The sequence below is a fragment of the Herpailurus yagouaroundi genome, unplaced genomic scaffold, assembly GCF_014898765.1.
Source record: "Herpailurus yagouaroundi ecotype Mexico unplaced genomic scaffold, PumYag 212, whole genome shotgun sequence".
Taxonomy (NCBI): Eukaryota; Metazoa; Chordata; class Mammalia; order Carnivora; family Felidae; genus Herpailurus; species Herpailurus yagouaroundi.
Genome location: NW_024412443.1, coordinates 2,362,402 through 2,380,850, shown reverse-complemented (window position 1 = coordinate 2,380,850; position 18,449 = coordinate 2,362,402). Strand labels below are relative to the sequence as shown.

The following is an 18,449-nucleotide window of genomic DNA, read 5'->3' as shown; positions in this document are numbered from 1 at the left end:
AAGAGATAAAAAAATCCAGGAGTATGAGGGGAAACTTAGAGAACTAAGTGACATAATTAAAAGAAATAATATATGCATAATTGGGATTCCAGAGGAGGAAAAGAGAGGGAAAGGTGTTGATGGTGTACTTGAAGAAATCATAGCTGAGAACTTCCCTGATCTGAGGAAGGAAAAAGGCATTGAAATCCAAGAGGCACAGAAAACTCCCTTCAGACGTAACTTGAATCGATCTTCTGCATGACATATCATAGTGAAACTGGCAAAATACAAGGATAAAGAGAGAATTCTGAAAGCAGCTAGGGATAAACATGCTCTAACATATAAAGGGAGACTGATAACACTCGTGACGGATCTGTCTACTGAAATGTGGCAGGCCAGAAAGGAATGGCAGGAAATCTTCAATGTGATGAACAGAAAAATATATGCAGCCAATAACCCTTTATCCAGCAAGGCTGTCATTCAGAATAGAAGGATAGATAAAGGTCTTCCCAAACAAACAAAAACTGAAGGAATTCCTCACCACTAAACCAGCGTTACAAGAGATCCTAAGGGGATCCTGTGAGACAAAGTACCAGAGACATCACTGCAAGCATGAAACCTGCAGACATCACAATGACTCTAAACCCATATCTTTCAATAATAACACAATGTAAATGGACTAAATGTGCAAACCAAAAGACATAGGGTATCAGAATAGATTAAAAAAAAAAAAAAAAAACAAGACCCATCTATTTGCTGTCTACAAGAGACTCATTTTAGACCTGAGGACACCTTCAGATTCAAAGTGTGGGGATGGAGAACTATCTATCATGCTACTAAAAGTCAAAAGAAAGCTGGAGTGGCTATACTTATATCAGACAAACTAGACTTTAAATTAAAGGCTGTAACAAGAGATGAAGAAGGGCATTATAGAATAATCACAGGGTCTATCCATCAGGAAGAGCTAACAATTATAAATGTCTATGCGCCGAATACAGGAGCCCCCAAATATATAAAACAATTACTCATAAACATAAGCAACCTTATTGATAAGAATGTGGTCATTGCAGGCTATTTTGCTACTTCAATTACAACATTGAATAGACCATCTAGACAGAGGATCAATTAAGAAACAAGGGCCCTGAATGATACACTGTATCAGAAGGACATGCTAGATATATTTAGAACTCTGCATGCCAAAGCAACAGAATATACTTTCTTCTCGAGTGCACATGGAACATTCTCCAGGATAGATCACATACTGGGTCACAAAACAGCCCTTCATAAGCATACAAGAATTGAGATCATACCATGCATACTTTCAGACCACAATGCTATGAAGCTTGAAATCAACCACAGGAAAAAGTCTGGAAAACCTCCAAAAGCATGGAGGTTAAATAACACCCTACAAAAGAATGAGGGCGTCAACCAGGCAATTAGAGAAGAAGTTAAGAAATATATGCAAACAAATGAAAATGAAAATACAACAATCCAAACGCTTTGGGATGCAGCGAAGGCAGTCCTGAGAGGAAACTACATTGCAATCCAGGCCTATCTCCAGAAACAAGAAAAATCCCAAATACAAAATCTAACAGCATACCTAAAGGAAATAGAAGCAGAACAACAAAGACACCCAAACCCAGCAGAAGAAGAGAAATAATAAAGATTAGACCAGAAACAATGTAGAATAAAAAAAAAAAAAAAAAAAAAAAAAACAACTGTAGAGCAGATCAATGAAACCAAGAGTTGGTTTTTTGAAAAAATAAACAAATTTGATAAACTTCTAGCCAGGCTTCTCAGAAAGAAAAGGGAGATGACCCAAATAGATAAAATCATGAATGAAAATGGAATTATTAAAACCAATCCCTCAGAGATACAATTATCAGGGAATACTATGAAAAATTATATGCCAACAAACTGGACAACCTGGAAGAAATGGACAAATTCGTAAATACCCACACACTTCCAAAACTCAAACAGGAAGAAATAGAAACTTGAACAGACCCATAACCAGCAAAGAAATGGAATCAGTTATCAAAAATTTCCCAACAAATAAGAGTCTGGGACCAGATGGCTTCCCAGGGGAGTTCTACCAGACATTTAAAGCAGAGATAATACCTACCCTTCTCAAGCTATTCCAAAAAAATAGAAAGGGAAGGAAAGCTTCCAGACTCATTCTATGAAGCCAGCATTACTTTGATTCCTAAACCAGACAGAGACCCAGTAACAAAAGAGAACTACAGGCCAATATCCCTGATGAAGATGGATGCAAAAATTCTCAATAAGATACTAGCAAATCGAATTCAACAGCATATAAAAAGAATTATTCACCATGATCAAGTGAGATTCATTCCTGGGATGCAGGGCTGCCTTAACATTTGCAAATGAATCATTGTGATACATCACATTAATAACAGAAAAGATAAGAACCATATGATCCTGTCAAACAATGCAGAAAAAGCATTTGACAAAATTCAGCATCCTTTCTTAGTAAAAACTCTCGAGAAAATTGGGATAAAAGGAAAATACTTAAACATCATAAAAGCCATTTATGAAAAGCCACAGCTAATATGATCCTCCATGGGGAAAAACTGAGAGGTTTCTCCCTGAGATCAGGAACACAACAGAGGTGTTCACTCTCACCGCTGTTGCTTAACATAGTGTTGGAAGTTCTAGAATAAGTAGTCAGGCAACAGAATTAAATCAAAGGCATCAAAATCAACAGAGATGAAGTCAAGCTTTCACTTTTTGCAGATGACATGATAGTATACATGGAAAACCTGATAGACTCCACGAAAAGTCTGCTAGAACTCATACATGAATTCAGCAAAGTCGCAGGATACAAAATCAATGTACAGAAATCAGTTGCATTCTTATACACTAATAATGAAGCAACAGAAAGACAAATAAAGAAACTGACCCCATTCACAATTGCACCAAGAAGCATAAAATACCTAGGAATAAACCTAACCAAAGATGTAAAAGATCTGTATGCTGAAAACTATAGGAAGCTTAGGAAGGAAACTGAAGAAGATACAAAGAAAAGGAAAAACATTCCATGCTCATGGATTGGAAGAATAAATATTGTCAAGATGTCAATACTACCCAAAGCTATCTACACATTCAATGCAATCCCAATCAAAATTGCACCAGCACTCTTCTAAAAGCTAGAACAAGCAATCCTAAAATTCATATGGAACCACAAAAGGCCCCGAATAGCCAAAGTAATTTTGAAGAAGACCAAAGCAGGAGGCATCACAATCCCAGACTTTAGCCTCTACTACAAAGCTGTCATCATCAAGACAGCATGGTATTGGCACAAAAACAGACACATAGACCAATGGAATAGAATAGAAACCCCAGAACTAGGCCCACACAAGTATGGCCAACTAATCTGTGACAAAGGAGGAAAGAATATCCAATGGAAAAAAGACAGTATCTTTAACAAACGGTGCTGGCAGAAGTGGACAGCAACATGCAGAAGAATGAAACTAGACCACTTTCTTACACCATTCACACAAACAAACTCAAAATGGATGAAGGACCTGAATGTGACACAGGAAACCATCAAAACCTTAGAGGAAAAAGCAGGAAAAAACCTCTCTGACCTCAGCCGCAGCAATTTCTTACTTGACACATCTCCAAAGACAAGGGAATTAAAAGCAAAAATGAACTATTGGGACCTCATCAAGATAAAACTTTCTGCACTGCAAAGGAAACAACCAACAAACTAAAAAGTGGAATGGGAAAAGATGTTTGCAAATGACATATCAGACAAAGTGTTAGAATCCAAAATCTGTAAAGAGCTCACCAAACTCCACACCCGAAAAACAAATAATCCAGTGAAGAAATGGGCAGAAGACATGAATAGGCATTTCTCTAAAGAAGACATCCGGATGGCCAACAGGCACATGAAAAGATGCTCAACGTCACTCCTCATCAGGGTAATACAAATCAAAAGCACACTCAGATACCACTTCACACAAGTCAGAGTGGCTAAAACAAACAAATCAGGAGACTATAGATGCTGGTGAGGATGTGGAGAAAGGGGAACCCTCTTGCACTGTTGGTGGGAATGCAAACTGGTGCAGCCAGTCTGGAAATCAGTGTTGAGTTTCCTCAAAAAATTAAAAATAGGTCTACCCTGTGACCCAGCAGTAGCACTGATAGGAATTTACCCAAGCGATACAGAAGTACTGATGCATAGGGGCACTTGTACCCCAATGTTTATAGCAGCACTCTCAACAATAGCTAAATTATGGAAAAAGCCTAAATGTCCATTAACTGACGAATGGATAAAGAAATTGTGATATATATACACAATGGAATACTACATGGCAATGAGATAGAATGAAGTATGGCCTTTTGTAGCAACATGGGTGGAACTGGAGAGTGTCATGATAAGTGATATGAGTCATACAGAGAAGGACAGATTCCATGTTTTCACTCCTATCTGGATCCTGAGAAATTTAACAGAAGACCATGGGGGAGGGGAAGGAAAAAAATGGTTAGAGAGGAAGGGAGCCAAAACATAACAGACTCTTAAAAACTGAGAACAAACTGAAGGTTTATGGGGAGTGGGAGGGAGAAGTGGGTGGGTGATGGGTATTGAGGAGGGCACCTTTTGGGATGAGCACTGGGTGTTGTATGGAAACCAATTTGACAGTAAATTTCATAATAAAAAAAAAAGAAACTAAAAACAAAACAAAACAAAAGCCAAACAACAATAAAACAATAGAGCAGATCAATGAAATCAGGAGCTGTTTCTTTGAAAACATTATTAAAACTGATAAACCTATAGCCATACCTACCTAAAAAAAAGAAAAGAAAGAGAAAATACCCCAATAAATAAAATCACAAATGCAAGAGGAGAAATAGCAACAACACCACTGGAATAGAAACAATCATAAGAGAATATTATGAAAAACTATATGCCAACAAATTGGACAACCTGGAAGAAATGTTTAAATTCCTACAAAAATATAAATTACCAAAGTTGAAACAAGAAGAAATAGAAAACTTGAACAGACCCATAACCAGCAAAGAAAATCTACCAGTTGCCAAAAATCCCCCAACAAATGAAAGTCCTGAGTCAAGTGGCATCACAGAGGAATTCTACCAAACACTTAAAGAGTTGATACCTATTCTTGACAAACTATTCCAAAAAATAGAAAAGGAAGATGTAACTCATTCTATAAGGCCAGCATTACCCTGATACCAACATCAGACAAAGACTCACTAAAAAAGGCAATTATAGGTCAATATCCTTGATGAACATGGATGCAAAAATTCTCAGTCAAATACTAGCAAACAGTATATAACAGTATATTTTAAAAAATCATTTCAGGGAGTAGTTAAGTAGGGAGACTGTGATTCTCTTCCCTCAAACACAGCTATATTGAGGTCTGATTACTTAGAACACCCAGGAAATCAATCTGCAAAGGGGCAGAAGGATCTCTACAGTTGGTGGGAGACAGCATGGCAGGTGCAAGGATGTGATTTAGGGGAGAGAAAAATGGCAGTGCCACAGAGAGGATGGAAACTTTTCCATGGAGAGATGAAAGAAGAAAAAGAGAAAAGGGTGGAGAAAGTGCAGTATTGAGTTAGCACAAGAGGAAAACTTCTCTGGACCACAGACTGGGGATCAAAAAGTATTGAGTTCTCCAGTTCTTTTTTGAAAATAGCATTTGGAGCTCAAATCCTGAGGTTTTGGAAGTCCATGACTTTTTCTGGAATGGAGCTGAGGCTCGTGCTCCTGGGGTGGAAGAAGCTGGCCCCAGAGTGCATAGTATGGTGTAGAGAACTCTGGGATGAACTGGGAGAGAAAAGTCCTCTCCCTTGACTACTTTTGGAAAAGAGTTTATTGCCTCCACAAGGACAAAAGACCCTTCAGATTCCAGCCAAAGGCCTTTCATCAGCAGGATGGAGAGGCTCTACTCTCCATCCTGGAGAGGAAAGGAGTGGATCCGTGCTGTGTCAGGTCCTTTAAGACTTTAGGTTTTGAATCCCAGCTGCACACCCAAGAATAAAAGCAAGAGAGCTTTGGCACAGGGAAATCTGACTTCCCTTGCCCTTCTATGATGGCTGTCTGGACAGTGGGGGTTGAGATCCCCACTTCAAGGTCAAGAGATTGGGGTGGTGCCACTTTCCCCCCAACACCAAAATAGTGGGGCTTCAGAGAGCAACACATGGACCGCCAATGGAAGCAGGACCTGCTTACACCAACCCTGCCCCTCTATGCCTGAAAACTGCTTATTTACTGGGCAGGACTGATTCTGAGCCAACATGGCCACCCTCTCCTCCAGACCAGCATGGCTGGCCACTATCCCCCACCCCCCAGGAGCCAACAGACAACTTTTTGTTCTTTTTTCCTCCCTGTTCTCTTTTTCTTTTAGAATCAGGCTCATAGTTCCTTTTTTTCCCCATTTCCTTTTTTTTCCTTTTTCTTTGATCAGGCTTTTTTATTCTGTTTTCTTTTCTCCTGCTTTTTTCTATTTTTTTTCATTTCTCTGCCTTTGAAATCAGTCTTTTGGTTGTTTGATTCTCTGTTGGGTTTCTTTTGTTTCTTTTCCTTTTCTCTATTTTTGGAATAAGCCTTTCCCCCTTGCTTTTTACCCCCAGGGTTATTTTAACGAACAAATCAAAGCACGCTTAGGTAAAGGACTTAACACTTCACTACTGCAAGCAAGGAAGAGATCTTCAGAGGACCCGCCAGTGGGATAGACCAGCCAAAACACAATAGCAGAGTGCACACAGCATACACCAGAAACAATTCCTGGAGTTCCAAGCCCTGGACAGTGTATAACCCATTTTTATATAGTAGTACTCTCAGGAGCAGGACACATAACATGCTTTTAAAACATGCAAAAAACAGAAATTTAGCCAAAATGACAAGACAGAGGAATTCTTCCCAACGAAAGGTCAAGAAGAAATCACATCCAGCTTGTATCTTGCTCAAAACAGATATAAGCAATATAGATGAACAAGATTTAGAACAATAGTCATAAGGGGAGCCTGGGTGGCTCTGTTGGTTAGGTGTCTGACTTCAGCTCAGGTCATGATCTGACAGTTTATGAGTTCAAGCCCACATCAAGCTCTGTGCTGACAGCTCAGAGCCTGGAACCTGCTTCAGATTCTGTTTCTCCCTCTTTCTCTGCCTCTCCCCTTCTCACACTCTGTCTCTTTCACTCTCTCTCAAAAATAAATAAAAATTTAAAAAAAAAGAACAACAGTCATAAGATTCATACCTGGGCATAGAAGACACCAGAGAAATCCTTGATACAGAAATCGAAGGCCTAAGAATTAGTCAGGATGAATTCAAAAATGCTATAGCTGAGATGCAAAATAAACTAGATACAGTGACAGTGAGGATTGAAGAAGCAGAGGAGACAATAGTTGAAATAGAAGTTAAAATTAGGAAAAAATAATGAAGCTGAAAAAAAGAGGGAAAAGAAATTATTAGATCATGAGGGGAAAATTAGAGAACTAAGTGATTCTATGAAATGAAAAAATACCTGTATCATAGGAGTCCCAGAAGAATGAGAAAAGGGGTCAGAAGGTTTATTTGAACAAATAATAGCTGATAACTTCCCTAATCTGGGGAAGGGAACAGGCATCCAAGTCCAAGAGGCACAGAGAACTTCCTTCAAAATCAATAAAAACAGGCCAACACCATGACATATCATAGTGAAACTTGCAAAATATAAGGATAAAGAGAGAATTCTGAAAGCAGGTAAGGATAATAAGTCCGTAACCTACAAGGATAGACACATAAAGTTCGTAGCAGACCTGTCCACTGAAATCTGGCAGGCCAAAGGGGAGTGGCAGGAAATATTCAATGTGCTGACTGGAAATTATGCTGCCAAGAATACTTTATCCAGTAAAGCTGTCATTCAGAATATAAGGATAGATAGCAACTTTCTGAGACAAAAACTAAAGGAGCTCCTGACAACTAAACCAGCCCTGCAGGAAATCCTAAGGGGGACTCTGAGAGATGAAAAGAAAAAAACCAAAGCAGCAAATACTTCAAAGGACCAGAGACCATCACCAGAAACACCACATCTACAGATAATGCAATGGCACTAAATTCATATCTTTCAGTAATCACTCTGAATGTAAATATACTAAATTCTTCAATCAAAAGATATAGGTTATCAGAATGGGTTAAAAAAATATCCATCTTATGCTGCCCACAAGAGACTCATTTTAGACCTATAGTCACCTGCAGATTCAAAGTGAGGGAATGGAGAACCATCTAGCATGCTAATGGAGGTCAAAAGAAAGGGAGAGCAGCTACATTAATATCAGCCAAGCTACATTTTAAAAGAAAGACTGTTGGGGCGCCTGGGTGGCGCAGTCGGTTAAGCGTCCGACTTCAGCCAGGTCATGATCTCGCGGTCTGTGAGTTCGAGTCCCGTGTCAGGCTCTGGGCTGATGGCTCGGAGCCTGGAGCCTGTTTCCGATTCTGTGTCTCCCTCTCTCTCTGCCCCTCCCCCGTTCATGCTCTGTCTCTCTCTGTCCCAAAAATAAATAAAAAAATAAAAATAAAAGAAAGACTGTAACGAGAGATGAAGAAGGACATTATATCATAATTAAGGAGTCTATCCATTAAGAAGAGCTAACATTTGTCAATATTTATGCCCCCAATGTGAAAGGCAAATATATAAATCAATTAATCACATACATAATAATACCCCAATTACAACAATGGACAGATTATCTAAGCAGAAAATCAACAAGAAAATAATGACTTTGAATGACACGTTGGACTGGATGGACTTCACAGATATATTCAAAACATTTCATCCTAAGCAGCAGAAAACACATTCTTTTCGAGTAAACATGGAACATTCTCCAGAATACATCATACACTGGGTCACAAATCAGCCCTCAACAGGTACAAAAAGATTGAGATCATAGCATGCATATTTTCAGATCACAATGCTATGAAACTTGAAATCAACCCACAAGAAAAAGTGTTGGAAATACCTCAAATACATGGAGGAGGTTAAAGAACATCCTTAAAGAATGAATGGGTTAACCAGGAAATTAAAGAAGAAATTTAAAAAATACATGGAAGCAAGTGAAAATGAAACACAGTCCAAACACTTTGGGATGCAGCAACGGCAAGTCCTAAGAGGAAAATACATTGCAATCTAGATATATCTCAAGAAACAAGAAAGCTCCCAAATACACAACCTAAACTTACACCTAAAGTAGCTAGAAAAGGAGCAATAAATAAAGCCCAAAGCCAGCAGAAGGGAAATAATAAAGATCAGAGCAGAAATAAACAATATAGAGAAACAAACACACAAACAAACAAACAAAAAAACACAGTAGACTAGATCAATGGAACTAAAACCTGTTTTTTGTATTTGAAAGAATAAACAAAACTGATAACCCCCTAGCCACACTTCTCAAAAAGAAAAGAGAGTGGACCCAAATAGATAAAATCACGAATGAAAGAAGAGAGATTATGGGGCGCCTAGGTAGCTCAGTCAGTGAAGCATCCAACTTCAGCTCAAGTCATGATCTCAGAGTTCGTGGGTTCGAGCCCCATGTCAGGCTCTGTGCTGACAGCTGGGAGTCTGGAGCCTGCTTCATATTCTGTGTCTCCCTCTCTCTCTGCCCTTCCCTCACTCATGCTTTGTATCTCTCAAAGATAAATAAACATTTAAAAATAAAAAAAATAAAGAAAGAAAGAGAAGGGATCACAACCAACATCACAGAAAGACAATTATAAGAGAATACTATAAAAAATTATATGCCAAAAAAATGGACAATTGGGAAGAAATGTACAAGTTCCTAGACATTCACACACTACAAAACTCAATCAGGAAACAGAAACTTTGAACAGACCCATAACCAGCAAAGAAATTGAATTAGGTATCAAAAATCTCCCAGTAAATAAAAATCCTGGGCCACATGGTTTCCCAGGGGAATTTTACCAGACATTTAGAGTTAATACCTATTCCTCTCAAGATGTTCCAAAAAATAGAAATGGAAGAAAAGGTTTCAAACTCATTCTATTAAGCCAGAATTACCCTTATTCCAAAACCAAAGACCCCATTAAAAAGGAAAATTACAGGCCAATATCCCTAATGGACATGAATGCCAAAATTCTAAACAAGATAATAGCAAATCAAACTCAAGAGTACATTAAAAGAATTATTCATCATGATCAGGCAGGATTTATTCCTGGGCAGCAGTGATGGTTTAATATGCACAAATCAATCAATGTGATATACCAAATAAATAAAAGAAAGGCTAAGAACCATATGATCTTTTCAATATATGCAGAAAAAGCATTTAACAAAGTGTAACATCCATTCATAATAAAATTACTTAACAAAATAGGTTTGGAAGGAACATACTGCAACATAGTAAAGGCTATATATGAAAAACCCACAGCTAATATCATTCTCTATGGGGACACAGTGAGAACTTTTCCTCTACAGATGTAACAGAACAAGGATATCCACTCTCACCACTGTTATTTAACATAGTACTGGAAATCCAGTACTATGCCAATTGTCTCAGCAATCAGACAACACAAAGAAATAAAAGGTATCCAAACCAGCAAGGAAGAAGTAAAACTTTCACTATTTGCAGATAACATGATATTCTATAAGAAACCTGAAAGACTCCACCAAAAAGTTGCTATAACTGGTATATAAATTCAAAAAAGTCACATGATACAAGATAAACGTACAGAATTTTTTTGAATTTCTATACACCAATAATGAATCAGCAGAAAAAGAAATTAAGCAATCGACCCACTTACAATAGCACAAAAATAAATAAATAAATAAATAAATAAATAAATAAATAAATAAAACAATAAGATACCTAAGAATAAACCTAATCAAAGAGGTGAAAGACCTGTATTTTGAAAGTTATAAAACACTGATGAAATAAATTGAAGAGGATGAAAGAAATGGAAAGACATTCCATGCTCATGGATTGGAAGAGCAAATATAATTAAAATGTCTGTACTACCCAAAGCAATTGACACATTTAACACAATCCCTATCAAAATACCACCATATTTTTTCACAGAGCCAAAACAATCCTGAAGTTTGTATGGAACCACACACACACACACACACACACACACACACACAAATGCCAAAGCAAACTTGAAAAGAAAAGGAAAGCTATAGGCATCACAATACCAGATTTCAAGTTACATTACAAAATTGTAGTGATCAAAACCATATGGTACTAGCACAAAAAAGAGAGATACATAAATCAATAGAACAGAATGGAAAACCTAGAAATGAGCCCACCACTATATGGTCAATTAATCTTTAAGAAAGCAGGAAAGAATATCCAAAGGGAAAAAGTCTCTTCAACAAATGGTGTTGGGAAAACTGGACAATAACATGCAAAATAACACTGGTTCACTTCTTACTCCACACACAAAAACAAATTCAAAATGGATGAAAGACCTAAATATGAGACCTGAAATCATACAAATCCTAGAGAAGAGCATAGACAGTAAACTCTTTGACATTGGCTGTAGCAACTTCTTTCTAGTTACGTCTTCTGAGTCAAGGTAAGCAAAAGCAAAAATAAGCTATTGGGATTTTATCAAAATAAAAAGCTTTTGTACAGCAAAGGAAACAACCAACAAAATTAAGAGGCAACCTATGGAATAGGAGAAGATATTTGTAAATGACATATGTGATAAAGGATTAGTATCCAAAATACATTTAAAAACTTATAAAACTCAACACCCAATAAACAAAGAATCCAGTTAATAAAAAGGCAGAAGACATGAATAGACATTTTACAAATAATGCATACAGAAGGCTAACAGGCATGTGAAAAGATGGTCAACATCTATCATTATCAGGGCAATATAAAACCACCATGAGATACCACCTCACACCTGTCAGAATGGCTAAAAATAATAATTCAGGGAACAAGGGGTGTTAGCGAAGATGCAGAGAAAGGGGAACACTCCTGCATTGCTGGTGGGAATGCAAACTGTGCAGCCACTCTGAAAAACATTATGGAGTTTTCTCAAAAAGTTAAAAATAGAACCACCCTATGATCCAGAAATTGCACTACTAGGTATTTTCCCATGAAATACAATATTGCTAATTCAAAGGCATACATGCACCCCAGTGTTTATAGCAGATTATCTACAATAACCAAATGATGGAAATAGTCTCTAAGTGTCTATTAACTGATGAATAGGTAAAGAAGTGATATATATAATGAAATCGCATTCACCTGTCAAAAAGCATGAAATCTTGCCATTTGCAATGACCTGGATGGAGCTAAAGAGTATTATACTAAGTGAAATAAGTCAGTTAGAGAAAGACAAATACCACATGATTTCACTCATATGTGGAATTTAAGAACAAAACTAATAAGCAAAGGAAGAGAGAGAGAGAGTTAAACAAACCAAGAAGCTGACTCCTAACTATAGAGAATAAACTGATGGATACCAGAGGGGAGGTGGGTAGGGGGATGGGCTAAATATGTGACGGGTATTACGGAGTACATTTGTTGTGATGAGCACTGGGTGTTGTACATAAGTGCCAAATCACTATATTGTACACCTGACACTAATATTATAGTGTATGTTAACTAACTGGAATTGAAATAAAACCTTTATTTATTTATTTATTTATTTATTTATTTATTTAGAGGGAGGGACAGAGACAGAAGGAGATAGAGGAATCCCAAATAGGCTCCACACTGTCAGCACAGAGCCCAACACAGGGCTTGAACTCGCAAACAGTGAGATCATGACCTGAGCTGAAATCAAGAGTCTGACACTTAACTGACAGAACCACCCAGGCACCCCTAAATAAAATCGTTTTAAAAAGGTGATGGAGTAGGACGATTCTGAATTCATCTTGTCCCACAGACACAGCAACAGCTTCATCTATGCACCCAAAACTCTGAAAACTGGCAGAAAAGACATTCCACAGAGAGGAGGCCACATGGAAATGGATAGCAGACATGGAGGCCTAGTTAAGAAGGAAATTCCTGACAAATCTAACTACAAATGAGAAGGATACTACAAACATGGAAAAGGAAGAGAAGCAGACTTCACACCAGTCACCCCAAGCATGGAAGACCCACACTGGGAAAACAAGTCACCACAAACTCTGGTTTTGAAAGTCAGTGTGACTTAACTCTGGGTATTTTAAAAATCAGTTGACCAGAGGGCAAGGGTAAATTTAATCCATACCTTAGAATAGACAGAATAATAGGGGTGCTTGGCTGGCTCAGTTGAAAGAATGTGTGACTGTTGACCTCAGGTTTGTTAGTTCAAGCCCCACATTGGGTGTAGAGATTACTAAAAAAAATAAACTTAAATTTAAAAAAATTAGCCAGCATAATAAATAATTTTGCCCAAGCACAAAAGCAGCAGTTGAAAAGTGTCTTGGGAATACGTGACAGAAATTTATTTACTAATCTCAAAACATGTGTTGGAGGTGCAGGGGTCTTCAGATTTCTCTGAGAACAAAAGTGCTAGTAGGCACCATTTCTCTTTTTTTTTTTCCCAAGCCTAGATAGCTGGAAACGTGCAAGAGTCAGCATTAACATTATGGTGGATAGTATCCACCTATCTTGGTAATACTTCATGCCCTGCTGTGTTCTTCTGCAGACTCACCACATCCAAATCACCCACCTCAGTAAGTGTCCATCCAAAGTGGCTCCTGCCCCACCACAAACAGCAAGCAGCCCTAGCAAGTAGTCCCACTACTCCAAGGTGACTCCTGCCCTGGGAAGATAGGGAAATAACCCGCACACACCAGCATGCCCACAGTTTTAGCAACTAAACCTTTTAGCTGACTACACAGGAAGAATGCCCTGTCACTTCATAAACGTACATTTGTCGCAGAGAGGCTAAATACAAACAGCTAATCTGACTGTAGACCTCACCTACCTATGAGACTGTGGCAGCCTCAGAAGGCCCTTCAACAGAGCAAGAACCAAACTCTGCTCACTTCACCCACAGCAGCCACAAGATGGTGTGTGCAGCCCACCTAGGAGAACATCCCTGGAATGCCTGGTTCTGTTGACCAGGAACATTGCATCATAGGGAACCACAGGATCTCTTCTACACAAGGTCACTGCTTTCAAGACCAGGAGATATAGCCGACCTCCTTAATACATAGAAACAAACACAAAGAGTCAGACAAAATGAGGAGGAAGAGGAATATGTTCCAAATGAAAGAACAAGACAAAGTTACAGCAAAAGAGCTAAGTAAAACATAGATAAGCAATATGCCTGATAAAGAATTCAAAGTAATGGTCATAAAGATACTTACTGGACTTAAGAGTGGATGAACCTCAACAGAAAGATAGAAAATATAAAAAAGAACCAGCCAGAATAAAGAATCCAATACAATCCAATGCAAATACAATAGATCCAATCCAATAAAAGATACACTAGAGGGAATCAACAGCAGATTTAAGGATATAGAGGAATGGATCAACCATCTAAAAGATAACGTAACAGAAAGCAAGCAAGCTGAACAGCAAGAAGAAAAAAGAAGAATAAAATATTACAATAGGTTAAGAAAACTCAGTGACATTGTCAAGCATAACATTCACATCCTAGGGATCCCAGAAGGAGAAGAGACAGAACATATTTGAAGAAATAATAGTTGAAAAATTCCCTAATCTGGGGAAGGAAATAGATCCAGGTCCAGGAAGCCCAGAGAGTTCCTAACAAGATGAACCTAAAGAGGTTCACACAAGGACACATAATAATTTAAATGACAACAAATGAATGATCAAAAGAATTCTAAAAATTTTCAGCAAAAGTATTGCAGGCCAGAAGGGACTGGTATGACATATTCAAAATGCTGGAAAGAAAAACTCTGCAACCAAGAATATTCTATCCAGCAAGGTCATCATTCAGAATAGAGAGATACAATATTTCCCATATGAACAAAAGTTAAAGGAGTTCATCACTACTATACCAGCTTTACAGGAAATGTTAAAGGGGATGTCTTCAGTGGAAAGAAAACACATAACTACCAGTAAGAACATTATAAAAGGAAAAAAATTCACTGGTGAAAGCAAACATTCAGTAATGGTAGTAGATTAATCATTTACAAAGCCAGTGTGAAGGTTAAAACACAAAAGTAGTAAAATCAATTATATCTACACACCTCAGTCAAGAGATACACAAAATTTAAAATAAGATATAAAATATGGCATCATGTACATACAACATGGGAGGGGAGTAAAAATGTAGTGCTTTTAGAATGTGTTCAAGCAACCATCAACTTAACATAGACTGTTATATCCATAAAATGCTATATATGAACTTCATGGTAACCACAAATCAAAAACCAAAATAAACACACACACACACATACACACACACACATACACAAAAAGAAAGGAATCAAAGCACAACACTAAAGAATGCCATCAAACAACAAAGGAAGAGAGCAAGAGGACAAGAAAGAAACTACAAAAACTACCAGAATACAATTAACAAAATGGAAATAAATAATGCTTATCAATAATTACTTTAAATATAAATAGGCTATGTATTCCGATCAAACATATAGGCTGACTGAATGGATAAAAAAAAAAAAAAATAGACCCATCTATATGCTGCCTGAAACGACTCACTTCTGACCTAAAGACACACACAGACTGAAAGTGAAAAGATGAACATATACCATGCAAGTAGAAAAAGAAGGAAAAAAAACAGGGCTGCAATACTTATATCTGAAAAAACAAACTTTAAAACAAAGACTGTAACAAGAGACAAAGAAAGGCACTATGTAATGATAAAGGGAACAATTGAAAAGGAGGATATAACAATTATAAATATCTATGCACCGAACATAGGAACACCTAAAACATAAAGAAGTTATTAGCAGACACAGAGGGAGAACATGACAGTAATACAATAATAAGGGATTTTAACACCCCAATTACATCAGTGGATAGATCATCCAGACAGAAAATCAAAAAGAAAATAGTGGCTTTGAACAACACATTGGCCAGATGACCTAACAGATATACATAGAACATTCCAACGAGAAATAGGAAAATACACATTCCTTTCAAGTGCATATAAAACGTTCTCCAGGAAAGATCACATGTTAGGCCACAAGACAATTGTCAGTAACTTTAAGAAGTTTAAAGTGATATCAAGCATCTTTTCTGACCTCAACAATATAAAATTAGAAATCAATTACAAGAAAAAATCTGGAAAGATCACCAATACATGGAGGTTAAACAACATGCTACTAAACGATGAATGGCTCAACGAAGAAATCAAAGAGGAAGTTTAAAAAAAAAAACATGGAGACATATGGAAATGAAAATACAACAATCCAAAATTTTCGGGATGCAGCAAACGCTTTTCTAAGAGAAAACTTAGTAGCAATACAGGTCTACCTCAAGAAACAAGGAAAATTTCAAATAAACAACCTAACCTAACACGGGAAAGAGAAAAATAAAAAAGATGAACTAACAAAACCAAAAGCTAGTAGAAATAAGGAAATAATAAAGATTAGAGCATAGATGAATGAAATAGAGATTAAAGAAACAATGAAAAAGATCAATGAAATCAGGAGCTGGTTCTTTGAATTTACAAACAAAATTGATAAACCTTTAGCCAGACTCATCAAGAAAGAAAGAGGACTCAGAAAAGTAAAATAAGAAATGAATGAGGATAAATAACAACCAACCTCACAGAAGTACAAATGAGTATAAAAGAATATTATTAAAATGTATATGCCAACAAACTGGACAATTTAGGAAAAAAATAGATAAATTATTAGAAACATAATTTTCCAAAACTGGATCAGGAAAAGATAGAAAATTTGAAGAGACCAATTAAAGAAATTGGATTGATAATCAAAAAACTACAAACAAACAAAATTCCAGGACCAGATGTCTTCACATAAATTCTACCAAACATTTAAAGAAAAGTAATACCTATCCCTCTCAACTATTCCCAGTAGAAGAGGAAGGAAAATCTCCAAATTCATTCCATGAAGCCAGCATTACACTGATACCAAAACCAGTCAAAGACACAACAAAAAGAAAACTACAGGACAATATCCCTGATGAGCACAGATGAAAAAATTCTCAAAAAAATATTCAACAATACTTAAAAAGTCATTCATCATGATCAAGGAGGATTTATTCCAGGGATGCAAGAGTAGCTCAATATTTGTAAACCAATGTGTAAATCACACAAACCAATTTGTTTTTTTTTTTTTTAATTTTTTTTTAAACGTTTATTTATTTTTGGGACAGAGAGAGACAGAGCATGAACGGGCGAGGGGCAGAGAGAGAGGGAGACACAGAATCGGAAACAGGCTCCAGGCTCTGAGCCATCAGCCCAGAGCCCGACGCGGGGCTCGAACTCACGGACCGCGAGATCGTGACCTGGTTGAAGTCGGACGCTTAACCGACTGCGCCACCCAGGCGCCCCCACACAAACCAATTTGTAAATCAATGACCAATTGATTGGTTTGTAAGTCACAAACCAATTTGTAAATCAATGTGATACATCACTTTAACAAGAGAAAGGATAAAAACCATATGACCATCTCAATACATGCAGAAAAATTATTTGACAAAATACAGAATCCATTCATGATAAAAACTCTTAACAAAGTGGCTTTAGAGGGAACATACCTCAACATAATAAAGGCCATTTGTGAACAAGCGACAACTAACATTATATTCAATGGTTAAAAACTGAGAACTTTTCCTCTAAGATCAGGAACATGACAGGATGTCAACTCTCACCACTTTTATTCAACATAGTACTGGAAGTCCTAGCTGCAGCAATCAGATGACGACAACAACAAAAGGAACCCAGAGTAGTAAGGAAGAAGGAAACTCACTATTTGCCAATCACATGGTACTATATGTAGAAAACTCTAAAGAATCCACCACAAAAACTATTAGAACTGATAAATGAATTCAGTAAAGTTGCAGGATACAAAATTAATATACAGAAATCTGTTGCATTTCTACATACTGATAATGAAGTAGAAGAAAAAGAAACTAAGAAAACTATCCCATTTACAAATACCATATATTTCATTTATATGTGGAATCTAAAAAACAAAACAAATGAACAAGCCAACAACAACAACAACAGCAACAACAACAACAAAACAGAATCAAAAATACAAAAGAACAAAGTGGTGGTTCGCAGAGGGTAGGGGAGTGAGTGAAATAGGTAAAGGGGATTAAGAGGTACAAACTTCCAGTTATAAAATAAATTAGTTATGAGGATGAAAAGTACAGTATACGGAATATAGTCAACAAGATTGTAATAACGTTGTATGGTGACAGAGGGTAACTACACTTATCTTGGTGAGCATAGCATAATGTATAGAATTGCCAAATCAGTTTGTTGCACACCTAAAATTAACATAACATTGTATGTTTACTTCAATTAAAAAGCAAAAACAGTGGTTGCTAGGGATGAGCAAAAAGGAAGGATGAAT

General features: G+C 37.1%; 1 protein-coding gene and 1 long non-coding RNA gene across 2 annotated transcripts in view; one reads left to right on the top strand and one right to left on the bottom strand.

The window, feature by feature from the left end:
* Window positions 1-18,449, bottom strand: part of NLRP3 (NLR family pyrin domain containing 3) — a 52,755-nt gene that overhangs the window by 11,648 nt on the left and 22,658 nt on the right. The window lies entirely within an intron of this gene.
* Window positions 12,437-18,410, top strand: LOC121016704 (uncharacterized). The gene is made up of 3 exons (XR_005784408.1): window positions 12,437-12,447; window positions 14,670-14,672; window positions 18,167-18,410. It is a non-coding gene; the product is annotated as an uncharacterized LOC121016704 (long non-coding RNA).